The sequence below is a fragment of the Heptranchias perlo genome, chromosome 18 (genome assembly GCF_035084215.1).
Source record: "Heptranchias perlo isolate sHepPer1 chromosome 18, sHepPer1.hap1, whole genome shotgun sequence".
Taxonomy (NCBI): domain Eukaryota; kingdom Metazoa; phylum Chordata; class Chondrichthyes; order Hexanchiformes; family Hexanchidae; genus Heptranchias; species Heptranchias perlo.
In genome coordinates, this window is record NC_090342.1 from 28532776 (window position 1) to 28544133 (window position 11358).

The window sequence follows — 11358 nt, forward strand, 5'->3', positions numbered from 1 at the left end:
AACTTTGAATGAGCTCAAATTTATGGAGGGTGGAAGATGGGAGGCCATCCAGGAGACCATTGGAATAGTCAAGTCTAGGTGTAACAAAGGCCTGGATGAGGGTTTCAGCAGCAGATGAGCTGAGGAAGGGGCAAAAACGGGCGATGTTACGGAGGTGGAAGTAGGTGGTCTTGGTGATGGAGCAGTTATGTGGTCGGAAGCTCTTCTCGGGGTCAAATAGGACACCGAGGTTGCGAACACTCTGGTTCAGCCTCAGGCAGTAGCCAGGGAGAGGGATGGAGTTGGTAGCTAGGGAATGGAGATTGTGGCGGACTGAAGAAAATGGCTTTGATCTTCCCAATATTTAGCTGGAGAAAATTTCTGCTCATCCAATACAGGATGTCAGACAATCATTGCGACAATTCAGATGCAGTGGAGGAGTCAAGAAAGGTGGTGGTGAGGTAGAGCTGGGTGTCATCAGCATGTATATGAGAAATAGGAGGGGGCCAAGGATAGATCCTTTGGGGACTCCAGAGGTAACGGTGCAGGAGTGGGAAGAGAAGCCATTGCAGGTGATTCTCTGGCTACGGCTGGATAGATAAGAATGAGGCCAGTCCCACCCAGCTGGACGACGGAGGAGAGGCGTTGGAGGAGGATTGTGTGGTCAATCCTATCAAAGGCTGCAGACAGGTTGAGAAGGATGAGGGAGGTGGTTTACCATGGTCACAGTCACATAAGATGTCATTTGTGACTTTGATGAGGGCCGTTTCAGTACTGTGGCTGGGCGAAAACCTGATTGGAGGGATTCAAACATGGAGTTGCGGGAAAGATGGGCACGGATTTGGGAGGTGACAATACGTTCAAGGACTTTGGAGAGGAAAGGTAGGTTGGAGATGGGACGGTAGTTTGCAAGGACAGAGGGGTCAAGTGTATCCTTGGATATGGGAGTGGTGCCAGAGGACTGGAGGACTGCAAATGTTACACCACTATTCAAAAAAGGGGAGAGGGATAAACTTGGTAACTACAGGCCAATCAGTCTAATGTCAGTGGTGGGAAAACTACTAGAGACCATTGTCAAGGATAAAATTAAATCTTACTTGCAGAAGCATGGGTTAATAAGGGACATCCAGGACGGATTTGTTAAAGTTAAATCGTGTCTAACTAACCTCATTGAGTTGTTTGATGAAGTAACAGAGAGGGTTGATGAAGGTCGTGCAGTAGATGTTGTATATATGGACTTTCAAAAAGCATTTGATAAAGTACCACATAACAAACTTATTCAGAAAATGGATTAAAGGGATGGTGGTAACTTGGGTACATAATTGGCTAATGGATAGTAGGCAGAGAGTAGCTGTGAATGGATGTTTTTCTGACAGGAGAGAATTATGCAATGGGATCCCCCAGGGGTCGGTATTAGGACCATTGCTTTTCTTGTTATATATAAATGACCTGGACTTGGGTATTGGAATTACAATTTTGAAGTTTGTGGATGATACAAAACTTTGCAATGTGGTAAATAGTGAGGAAGATAGTAGCAGACTTCAGGAGGTCATAGACAGACTGGTGAAATGGGCAGACACGTGGCAGATGCAATTTAATGCGGATGAGTGTGAGGTGCTGCACTTTGGGAGTAACAACATGGGGAGGCAGTATAATCTAAATGATACTATTTTGAGGGGGGTGCAAGAGCAAAGGGACCTGGGGGTGCATATTCTCAAATCTTTGAAAGTGGCAGGGCATAGCGTATGGGATACTAGGCTTTGTAAATGGAGCATTGAATACAAAAACAAAGAAGTCATGCTAAAACTTTACAAATCACTGGTTAGGCCTCAGCTGTGTACAATTCTGGGCACCACACTTTAGGAAGGATGTTAAGGGCTTGGAGAGGGCACAGAGGAGGTTTACCAGGATGATACCAGGGATGAGGGACTTCAGTTATGTGGAGAAGGTTATCGGGAGACTTAATAGAGGTATTCAAAATTATGAGGGGTTCTGATAGAGGAAGTAAGGAGAAACCGTTTCCTCTGGCAAGTGGGTCGGTAACCAGAAATCATAGATTTAAAATAATTGGCAAAAGAACTAGAGGGGAAATGAGGAGAATTTTTTTCACACAGAGAGTTGTTAAGATCTGGAACACACTACCTGAAAGGGTGGTGGAATCAGATTCCATAGGAACTTTCAAAAGGCAATTGGACATGTACTTGAAGAGGACTAATTTTGCAGGGTTATGGGGAAAAAGCTGGGGTGTGGGACTAAATTGGACAACTCTTTCAAAAAGCCAGCACAAACACGACAGGCCAAATGGCCCCCTTCTGTGGTGTAAGATTCTATGATTCTTTGATCAGTGCTGACAACCCCCTGGCCAACTACAAGGGCCAATGAATTTCCAGCATCCACTTTGACTCGTCTCTCAGGCAACCCTGTTCACTAATGACACCATGATGTCGCAAACTAATTAATTGCAAAGGGAGTAGATAAGACCCCAGCTTTCTATTTAGACACCTGGACAGCAAAATTAAAAATGTTCTCTAATTCATATGGCTATTGACCATTAGTACTGGAGATTCTTTGAACGTGTTGCCTTCCCTGCTGACTTCCTACAGTTACTAAACCACACAAGCTGAACACTTTGTACTACCTGATACTGTAGTCAGCAAATAAATGAACTAATTTTGATAATGTACCATCTAAATGAAACTAAGAGCACCAATTTGTTATTTTTGGTCATGCCTTCGTTCCTTAACACTGTGTGTATTAATAGCCATTTTCTCCATTTGTGCTTGTAAAACACATCATATTATGAGTATTTGTTTGGAATATATTGTGGAAAAATGTAATGGTTGTAAGAACAACAAAATTAAAAATGTCTGCATGAGCATATTTTCATGTTGGGTAGAGAGCATGACACACAGTATAATGTGTTTCCAAAGGCCTCAGACTTTAACTTTGGTCTCTCTCATATTGTCCCTGTCCTCTGTTTACGAACAGGACATGCCTATCCGAATATTTGCCATGCCAATATAGCCTAAATTCTCTCTGTGTCCATTTGCGAGCAGATTATGGCTGCTGCTCCAGACTTCTATCTCCCTTTTTTTCTTCTCTTGGGCATTCTCTCCTGTCTTCTCCCCTTCCTAACATTCAGTCATACCATCTTTCATTTCCAATTTCGGGTATTTTGTGTCTCCACCGCCCCCCCCCCCACCCAAATCCCTACCCCAATCCCATTACTACTCCTCTGCCTTCCTATTCTCCAGTCACCGTGCCAGCCTTGAATCCCCCTTGTATAGGCCCACAGCCACCCTCTGAACCTCTCTCAGCATTTTCCAAAGGGCCCACTGAGGCACCCGTTCTTGCCTTATAAGTAGCAACCCCAACTGCCCCATCCTTCTCTCTCACTGACCGTCCCACCCAACATGCCTGCTGGGGGCTAATCTTGCCAACCTCCTTCCTATCCTGTTCACCCCACCCATCACTACCCTCTTGGACTCTGATGTGGAGATGCCGGTGATGGACTGGGGTGGACAAATGTAAGGAATCTTACAACACCAGGTTATAGTCCAACAGTTTTATTTGAAAATCACAAGCTTTCGGAGGCTTTCTCCTTCGTCAGGTGAGTGTGGGATTCCATGGAAGGTACTGCGTATATAGTCAGAGAACAATGCCTGGTGATTACAGATAATCTTTCCAACTGCCCGTTGTCAAGGCAATCAAAGGAGTCGAATAGTGTTCAGACAGAGAGACATTACATACAGGACTACTGAATATACAAATGGTCAGAGCCCAAAGACAGAGAGAGAGAGAAAGAGAGAGAGAGAGGAACATCCGAAAGGAAGAGAAAGAGAGAGAATGATCAGTTGTATTAAAAACAGATAACTCTTTCTTCGCTGGTGGGGTTACGTGTAGCGTGACATGAACCCAAGATCCCGGTTGAGGCCATCCTCATGGGTGCGGAACTTGGCTATCAATTTCTGCTCGACGATTTTGCGTTGTCGTGTGTCTCGAAGGCCGCCTATACCAACTCTATACACCAGATACATCGACGACATTTTCTTCCTATGGACCCGCGGTGAAGAATCACTGAAGAGACTACACGATAACATCAACAAGTTCCATCCCACCATCAAACTCACCATGGACTACTCCTCAGAATCGGTTTATTTCATGGACACACGAATCTCCATCAAAGACGGACACCTCAGCACCTCACTCTACCGCAAGCCCACGGACAACCTCACGATGCTCCACTTTTCCAGCTTCCACCATAACCATGTCAAAGAGGCCATCCCCTATGGTCAGGCCCTGCGAATACACAGGATCTGCTCAGATGAGGAAGAACGCGATGGACACCTACAGACTCTGAAAGACGCCCTCGTAAGAACGGGATATGACACTCGACTTGTCGATCGACAGTTCCGACGGGCCACAGCGCAAAATCGCATAGACCTCCTCGGAAGACAAACACGGGACGCAACCAACAGAGTACCCTTCGTCGTCCAGTACTTCCCCGGAGCGGAGAAACTACGTCATGTTCTCCGCAGCCTTCAACATGTCATCGATGACGACGAACACCTCGCTAAGGCCATCCCCACGCCTCCACTACTCGCCTTCAAACAGCCACCCAACCTCAAACAGGCCATCGTTTGCAGCAAATTACCCAGCTTTCAGGAGAACAGCGTCCACGACACCACACAACCCTGCCACGGCAACCTCTGCAAGACATGCCAGATCATCGACACAGATACCACCATCACACGAGAGGACACCACCCACCAGGTACATGGTTCATACTCATGTGATTCAGCCAACGTTGTCTACCTCATACGTTGCAGGAAAGGATGCCCCGGAGCATGGTACATTGGCGAGACCATGTAGACACTGCGACAACGGATGAACGGACACCGCGCAACAATCGCCAGACAGGAGGGTTCCCTCCCAGTCGGGGAACACTTCAGCAGTCAAGGACATTCAGCCACCGATCTTCGGGTAAGCGTTCTCCAAGGCGGCCTTCGAGACACACGACAACGCAAAATCGTCGAGCAGAAATTGATAGCCAAGTTCCGCACCCATGAGGACGGCCTCAACCGGGATCTTGGGTTCATGTCACGCTACACGTAACCCCACCAGCGAAAAAAGAGTTATCTGTTTTTAATACAACTGATCATTCTCTCTCTTTCTCTTCCTTTTGGATGTTTCTCTCTCTCTCTCTGTCTTTGGGCTCTGACCATTTGTATATTCAGTAGTCCTGTATATAATGTTTCTCTGTCTGAACACTATTCGACTCCTTTGATTGCCTTGACAACGGGCAGTTGGAAAGATTATCTGTAATCGCCAGGCATTGTTCTTTGACTATATATGCGGTACATTCCATGGAATCCCACACTCACCTGACGAAGGAGAAAGCCTCTGAAAGCTTGTAATTTTCAAATAAAACTGTTGGACTTTAACCTGGTGTTGTAAGATTCCTTACTCTTGGACTCTGCCAGCAGATCAACAATCACTGTCCCTCACTGATTTTCCTCCCAGAAGGTCCATTCACTCGTGAACAAGGCCCTTGCCATCCATGGCCTTATTGTGGATGATTGCCTTGACATCATAGCTTTGACGGAAACTTAAACACATCTCCTTATAACTTCTTGCCCCTCACTGAAGCCTCCCTGTCTGACTACACGTTCCACCATCTGCCCCGTCGTGGCAGTGTGGTCCTTATCACCAAATGCACCTAGGTCTCTCCCTCTAATCCTCTGGCACCTTCTCCTCCTTCGAGCACCTCACCTTATTCCACCTCTCTCACCTCTCCTTTAAAATCTTCATTCTCTACTCATCCCCCAAGCCCCACGTTGAGTTTCTCACCAAGATATCCTCCCTCCTATCCTCCCTTAGCCTTTGCACTGAGTGACTCCTCATCCTTGGGGATTTCAATCCCGATATGAACTCACCTCACCCTCCTTTGATTTCACTACCCTCCTGACCTCCCTCAATCTCTCCCTCCATATAATCTTTATTCACGGCCACCCAGTTGACCTTGCTATTTCACATTGACTCTCTATCACAGACAAGGCCATCACCAATCACTTCCTCATATACCTCACCATCCACATCACCCTACCCCTTTCCAAACCCATTTCATTCTGTGTCCGTCCCTGGAATAAACTATCCCCCAAATCATTTACAACTGCACTTTCAAACTCACAACTGTCTAGTCTTTTGCCTTCCATTTGTCACAATACGTCTGCAACTGTTGTTCTGCTCAATCACTTCCTCACCTCCACCTTGTCCCCAGTAAAACCCTAACCCTCTCCCATCCCCCTGGTATTTTCCCCATCTTCACTGCCTCGAGTCCAAGTGGCACAGACATGAGTGTATAGGATGCACAACTGGTTCAGCCATCCAACGCCAGATCTGACTAAACCACATCCAGGGTTATCAACCCTTGCTCTCCTCTGCCAAAACCACTCAATGGATTATTCTGGAATGCAAAGATAACCCCTGGCTTCTTTTCTCGATTATCAACCATTTCCTTAAACCCCACTCCTCTGCTCCATCCATACTCACCTTGCACAACAAGTCGAGGAGCTCATGGACTTTGTCACTAAGATTGAGACTATTCGTTCAGTTGCCTCTGTCACATCACTCCCTTCTCCTTGCCCATCAAGTCAAACCTCCAAGGCTTCCCCCTACTCTAGAGCTGAACCCATGACTTTCTCTCTACTTTCTCTCCTATCTCCCCTCATGCCCTCTCCAAGCTCATCTTGACCATGAGACCCACCTCCTCCTCCCTTGACCACATTCCCACTAAACTGATGACCACCCAACTTCTCTTCCTGGCCCCCATACTAGCTGACATTGTAAATGGTTCCCTCTCCTCAGATACCGTCCCCCTCCATTTCAAAACTGCCGTCATCAGCCCATCCTCAAAAAACCTACCCTCGATCCCTCCGTCCTTGTAAACTACCACCTCATCTCTAATCTCGCTTTCCTCTCCAAAGTCTTTGAATGTGTTATCACCTCGCAAATCCATGCCCATCTTCCTGCAACTGCATGTTTGAATCTTTGCAAACAGGTTTCCGCTTCTGCCACAGCACTGAAACAGTCCTAATTAAAGTCATAATATGACTGTGACCGTGGTGCACTATCCCTCCTCAACCTTTCTGCAGCCTTTGACATGGTTGACCACACCATCCTCCTCCAACACCTCACCTCCGTTATCCAGCTGAGTCGGACTGCCCATGCTTGGTTCCAACTCTTACCTATCCAATAGCAGCCAGAGCATCTCCAGCAATGGTTTCTCTTCTCACCCCTGCACAGTTACCTCTGGAATCTATTTTAACTCCCTAGTTGAGAAAAAATAAAAGGGAAGCTATTTTTCTCTGAAAGGAATGGAGACAGAAACAGTTACAGTAAGAGAGTGATCAAATACCATGGTATAGAGGTAAAAATTAGTTAGGAAAAGAACAGAAGTAAGAGTGACCGATGATTTTCATAGACGAGAGGGGAGAAAAGGGCTCAATCGGTATTGTTGAGGAAATGGAGAATGCTGAGCATTGCTGTGTGAGAAAAATCCTTGAAAAGTATTATGGAGCCTGGGAAAGTGAGCTGTGCAGTCGATACCTTCGGGAGAGAAGCAGGAAAAGTGCTGAAAATGTACGCTAGTAAGTAGTTGAGAGAGACTCCACAAAAAAGTGAGGTGTTGCCTATTAAGTAGTACAAAGATAATTAATTATTCCTGACATACACGCCTAAACAGTGGAGTTCCCAAATAGTACCAACAAAAAATAAATTCCTGTATACTAAACAGAACTCTGTGTTATCCTACATTTGAGAGTGAGTGACAAGTTAACATGAACCAACTCCTTAAAGGAGTTTCTAAACAGTAAGTGACTCATTGTAGTTCCTTTTTAAGAGATATTCTGCTCTGCCACTGTTACTTAGGAATAAGTAAAAATGGATGTTTTCCCCATCAATGTGTAAAATTAAGTTAAAATATTTTATTCAAATACTTTGTTGGTTAAAAAGAAATCTTTGGCCTAAACTGATTATCTTTTTTAACAGGTAAACTGTATTAAAATGATTTTTTTGGCTTAGCTGATTTCATTTTAATAACCATTATTTTAATTTCTTTATATCATTGAATAATAAAAAATGTCTTCATGAGTCATGACACTAAGTTATTTTCTGTAAAACCAAATGCTTTCTGCATTTCCCATTGATTTTAGTATAATTCCAGAAGCCTCTGCTGTGATTAATGCAATCCTGTGAGATTACATTATCTCAGTACACATTAACAGAGTTGGAAGTTAGGTTAATGTGCAATGACTGTTCAGTTAAAAATAGTGAGCAATTTAAAATTCACTCTTAATTCAATAATCAAATAAAATGCTCTTACCATAATTCTGACAGTAGGGACATGAACAAGATTTGACAGAATGTTTGAATGCATGCAACTCCAGTTTGAAGAATAAATTCTAGTAAGAGAAAGCTTGCAAGTGTAAAGTTCTTGAGAGTTATAAACTTTGATGTTTTCCTCATTATCCTGTCTGTTCAAGTCTCTCTGCCAGCTTCATGCAGGCAACAAGTTTTGAATATCTTGGGGATATTTTATGAAATGATAATGTTAAATAGATTTAGAAGATAAGGCTGCCCTTCCTGTGGGGATGCAGTCTACTTATGCCAAAAACTCAGCCTAAGATCTGGAATGTGTCTGCCTGTTTGTAATCTATTTTATCATTCAGCAACAATATCCTGGAGATCTTAAAAGTCAAGTGCTATCTAGTAATTCCTGTTGGAAAGTGTGAATGTATCAATAGGATCAAGATCAACTGTGATACCCCAACCACATGGTCATTTAGATTGGTCATGCCCAATGTCAAGCCTCACAGATGTGGAGATGCCGATGATGTACTGGGGTTGACAAATGTAAACAATCTTACAACACCAAGTTATAGTCCAACAATTTTATTTGAAAATCACAAGCTTTCGGAGGCTTCCTCCTTCGTCAGGTGAATGTGACATTCACCTGACGAAGGAGGAAGCCTCCGAAAGCTTGTGATTTTCAAATAAAATTGTTGGATTATAACTTGGTGTTGTAAGATTGTTTACACAAGCCTCACAGAGGAAGAATGGGCACTTGGCTGAGATACCAGGGCTGAACCTTAGCAATAATCATTAAAGGAGATTTTAACTCCCACTGCCTGGTGGAAACTGGGCATTGGCAGAGTTAAAATGGAGGTGGTAGATTTACCGTCCTGTTCCTGCTTCATCATCAGTTTTCCTGGGGCCTTCCGCTGAGTCTCATTAATCTATGGAAATTGAGATCCTATGATGTACTTAGGACCTCAATACAATTTTAACAGTCTACTGGGTAGAAGGTGCAATGTGGACTCTGCTCAGTAAAACCTGGGGGTAGACCAGAAGAAGCCCAAAAAGGTACGGGTTAAAAGTATTTCTGTGGGGCTAGGATGAACAGGAGTACTCTTCAGGCTCCACAATAATAATGTGGGCTGGTGCGTCCCTTCCTCCCCTCCCCCTGGGGGGGGCTGAGGATGAGGAATGGGGACAGGGGAGAGATGGAGAGTGGGAAATGGGGACTTGGGGTAGAGGTAGAGAGTGAGGAATGGGGGCTCGGGGGAGAGATGGAGAGTGGGGAATGGGGGCTCGGGGGGGGAGAGATGGAGAGTGGGGAATGGGGGCTCGGGGGGGGGGAGAGGTAGAGAGTGAGGAATGGGGACAGGGGAGAGATGGAGAGTGGGGAATGGGGGCTTGGGGGGGGAGAGATGGAGGCTGGAAAATGCGAACTCAGTGGAGAGATGGAGGCTGGGGAATGGGGACTCAGGGGAGAGATGGGGAATAGGGGCTCAGGGAGTGAAGGAGACTGGGGATGGGGGATTACGGGATATGAGGTCGGGATGAGAAGGGGACTAGGGGTCAAGGAATTGGGGCTCAAGGGTTGGGGGAGGAAATGGGTTGGGGGTGGGCATGGGGGCTAGCATTCCTGCAGAGCTGGGAGCAGTAGCAGCAAGGTGGTGAGTGAGAACGGCACTGAGACAGGAGCAGCCAGTAAAGGGGTGAGTGAAACCTGGGGATCTTACTGTGGGTAAACAGTGCAAGATGATTTCCACTGGTGGGCGAATAGGGAACGGAAACCGAGGATTCTCACTGGAAGAAACAAGGGGGAAGAGAGGAGGAAAGTTCTTGATCTGACGACTATTAGACTGTGGGATCCTTCATCATATGTGGCTATTGAAGTAGAGACTAAAACTTTGTTTCAAAGGGAATGGGATACATTTTTGAAAAGGAGGAATATAAAAGGATCTTTGCGGGGCGGGGGGGGGTACAAATGATGTTACAGAAGAGAGCGCCAGCACCGGGGCCTCCTCCTCTGCTATAACTTCTATAATTCTATGAAAATTTTCCTTTATCAATTCCGAGCTCGGGGAGGTGGTTTAGAAATGTTGGTGCTGAGCTGAGTTTAGGACAATATGCCCTGTGAGAAGTGCCCCAAACACTGAGCCCGCTGCCCTATGTGCAAACCTTTGGTTTGGTTCAGGTGGATCTGTGCCGCCCGGTTTTGACGTATAAAGTCCAAGTACCGATTGGCTGTGACTGAGGCTCCTGTTGTCACCTTCACATGGTACCGTAGTCCAAACCAGAGTCCAAGGAGATAGGGAGAGAAATCAGGCCAGTTAAAAGTGGCATTGACTGGGGAGCCTGAACACATCTTGTGCAGTGCAGGGGGCTTCAGGGTGAATACCAGTAGGTTATAGGATTACTATTAGTTACAGGTAAGATATCTGGGCATTACACCTATTACTACCATGAGTTATTGTATTACTTGTGGTTATGAGGGGAATCTGAGAGTTACCACTTTACTATTAGTCATCAGTGCAATTTCAGTGAGTTACCATTAGTTACTGGTGAAATCAAAGTTCTTCCCACCTCTGGTTTTCCCTCTGCGAATCGCTCCCCAACCCTCAGTTTCCCCTCTTCGCCTGCTCTTGAGTGGCCTCCTGCTTCTTGGAATGTGTCATGTGATCAAATGTCACATGATCAGATGTCATGTGATCAAGCATCACATAGTGAGGTGTCATGTGGTCAGAATATCACGTGATCAAACCTCTAGGAATGCTTCCAACCAGACTTGGCAACCTTACCCCCCCCCCCCCCACCCCCACCTTCATGATTGCACCCGTCCCTGGACCTACCTTCCTGCTGGCTGGGTTGGCCTCCAAGCTGTCTGATGTTGCACTGGCTCAGAACCAACAAGCTGCAGTGGATCACCCGTTTGGCACCTTCAGCTCACCAGAGGCCCCGGCCTCAAAATGGATGAGGCCTACAGTCGGAGGGGTCAGGTGGCTGGTCGGAGCACTGTGCAGGTTAGCCACT

At 45.8% G+C, this 11358-nt stretch overlaps 1 long non-coding RNA gene across 1 annotated transcript in view; it reads right to left on the reverse strand.

Annotated features, from left to right (window-relative positions):
• Nucleotides 1-11000, reverse strand: part of LOC137334980 (uncharacterized) — a 64246-nt gene extending 53246 nt beyond the window's left edge. Inside the window, exon 1 of the long non-coding RNA XR_010966291.1 lies at nucleotides 10912-11000. This is a non-coding gene — a long non-coding RNA (uncharacterized lncRNA). The remainder of the gene's footprint in view (nucleotides 1-10911) is intronic.
• Between the last annotated feature and the right edge of the window lie 358 nt (nucleotides 11001-11358).